General features: G+C 42.4%; 1 non-coding gene across 1 annotated transcript; it reads left to right on the top strand.

Moving 5' to 3' along the window:
* The first annotated feature begins 707 nt into the window (after positions 1-707).
* On the top strand, positions 708-2,629 carry LOC130452249 (small subunit ribosomal RNA). The gene has a single exon (XR_008910891.1). It is a non-coding gene; the product is annotated as a small subunit ribosomal RNA (ribosomal RNA).
* The last annotated feature ends 220 nt before the right edge of the window (positions 2,630-2,849 follow it).

Here is a 2,849-nt window from a genome sequence, read left to right as displayed (position 1 = left end):
ATTATAGTGGATTATATAGTTTTCTGAAAGGGTCCCCGTTCTCCTCCAATATATTATCGTATATTGCTAGCGGTTCCCTTTTTAGATATTATATCAATTTATCCACAAATTAAATATATATTGCGAGATCGCGAATTTAGCTAGCGTTTTACCGCGAGCGATTCATATGCGATCGTCTATAAAAATATATATAATAATATAACATTTATATTATTACACAACATTGCGATAACTCTCATTATTCCGAGCGAGAATAAAAATTTCGTTCATTATTATCTAATTGTAAACCATGTCGCTTACAATCTAGCGAAGGGTAGAGATAATGTCGAAATTCTATTCCGGTCGACGTAATTATATCTTATTTAAAATATCATTTCGATTAAATTTTAGATAAATTTATAGTCGATTCGGTGAAAATTTTATGAAATATAAGAAAAATATATTATAATATATAAAGCGTGGCGCCGAAAATTATATATTTTCAATAATAAGCGCAGCAAACACCACGCAAACGAAAAAGTAAATAACAATGTGTTTATTATATACGAGAATATAGATGAATATAAAATATTATGTGTATAAATATAAAATATATGTAATATGAAAAAACGTCATCATAATTCTCATCCTCACATTATGTGGTGGATATTGTTATTAAAACTTTTTCGATAATAGTTTTATTATATATAAAATACACAAATAGTAGTTCCCTGGTTGATCCTGCCAGTAGTCATATGCTTGTCTCAAAGATTAAGCCATGCATGTCTCAGTACAAGCCAAATTAAGGTGAAACCGCGAAAGGCTCATTAAATCAGTTATGGTTCCTTAGATCGTACCCACATTTACTTGGATAACTGTGGTAATTCTAGAGCTAATACATGCAAACAGAGTTCCGACCGGAGACGGAAGGAGCGCTTTTATTAGATCAAAACCAATCGGTGGCGGGCTTGCTCGTCATCGTACAATTTGGTGACTCTGAATAACTTTTCGCTGATCGCACGGTCTCGCACCGGCGACGCATCTTTCAAATGTCTGCCTTATCAACTGTCGATGGTAGGTTCTGCGCCTACCATGGTTGTAACGGGTAACGGGGAATCAGGGTTCGATTCCGGAGAGGGAGCCTGAGAAACGGCTACCACATCCAAGGAAGGCAGCAGGCGCGCAAATTACCCACTCCCGGCACGGGGAGGTAGTGACGAAAAATAACGATACGGGACTCATCCGAGGCCCCGTAATCGGAATGAGTACACTCTAAACCCTTTAACGAGGATCAATTGGAGGGCAAGTCTGGTGCCAGCAGCCGCGGTAATTCCAGCTCCAATAGCGTATATTAAAGTTGTTGCGGTTAAAAAGCTCGTAGTCGAATCTGTGTCCCACGCCGCTGGTTCATCGTACGCGGTGTCAACTGGCGTGTCGTGGGACGTCCTGCCGGTGGGCTTAGCTCGCAAGGGCGGCCCAACTCAATCCCGCCGCGGTGCTCTTGACTGAGTGTCGAGGTGGGCCGGCACGTTTACTTTGAACAAATTAGAGTGCTTAAAGCAGGCCAAAATTTTGCCTGAATACTGTGTGCATGGAATAATGGAATAGGACCTCGGTTCTATTTTGTTGGTTTTCGGAACCCCGAGGTAATGATTAATAGGAACGGATGGGGGCATTCGTATTGCGACGTTAGAGGTGAAATTCTTGGATCGTCGCAAGACGGACAGAAGCGAAAGCATTTGCCAAAAACGCTTTCATTGATCAAGAACGAAAGTTAGAGGTTCGAAGGCGATCAGATACCGCCCTAGTTCTAACCATAAACGATGCCAGCTAGCGATCCGCCGACGTTCCTCCGATGACTCGGCGGGCAGCTTCCGGGAAACCAAAGCTTTTGGGTTCCGGGGGAAGTATGGTTGCAAAGCTGAAACTTAAAGGAATTGACGGAAGGGCACCACCAGGAGTGGAGCCTGCGGCTTAATTTGACTCAACACGGGAAACCTCACCAGGCCCGGACACCGGAAGGATTGACAGATTGAGAGCTCTTTCTTGATTCGGTGGGTGGTGGTGCATGGCCGTTCTTAGTTGGTGGAGCGATTTGTCTGGTTAATTCCGATAACGAACGAGACTCTAGCCTGCTAACTAGGCGTATTTCGACATCCCAAAGGCCCGTCGGTATTGAGTTTCGGCTCTTGCCGTTCGCGGTTTTTACTGTCGGCGTACAAATAATTCTTCTTAGAGGGACAGGCGGCTTCTAGCCGCACGAGATTGAGCAATAACAGGTCTGTGATGCCCTTAGATGTTCTGGGCCGCACGCGCGCTACACTGAAGGAATCAGCGTGTCCTCCCTGGCCGAGCGGCCCGGGTAACCCGCTGAACCTCCTTCGTGCTAGGGATTGGGGCTTGCAATTGTTCCCCATGAACGAGGAATTCCCAGTAAGCGCGAGTCATAAGCTCGCGTTGATTACGTCCCTGCCCTTTGTACACACCGCCCGTCGCTACTACCGATTGAATGATTTAGTGAGGTCTTCGGACTGAGCGCGGTGGCGTTTCGGCGTCGCCGATGCTTCGGAAAGATGACCAAACTTGATCATTTAGAGGAAGTAAAAGTCGTAACAAGGTTTCCGTAGGTGAACCTGCGGAAGGATCATTACAGAGTATTTGTTCGTTTTTAAACAAAAAATAAAAAAACGAAATCAAGTCTGTATTATTATATTATATATAATTGTGAAAGAAATTTTTCTTTTCTACAAAATAATCGAACTCTTCAAAAGAAAATTTATATATGATATAAATATATGATGTATATATATTGAAATTTTTTTTTTTTTTTTTTATAAAATTCGAACAAGTTTCGAATAATATTTAAAAAA

Source organism: Diorhabda sublineata, unplaced genomic scaffold (assembly GCF_026230105.1).
Source record: "Diorhabda sublineata isolate icDioSubl1.1 unplaced genomic scaffold, icDioSubl1.1 Dsub_32, whole genome shotgun sequence".
Classification (NCBI taxonomy): domain Eukaryota; kingdom Metazoa; phylum Arthropoda; class Insecta; order Coleoptera; family Chrysomelidae; genus Diorhabda; species Diorhabda sublineata.
Note: the sequence above shows the minus strand (reverse complement) of the source record. Positions and strands in the feature narration are given on the sequence as shown.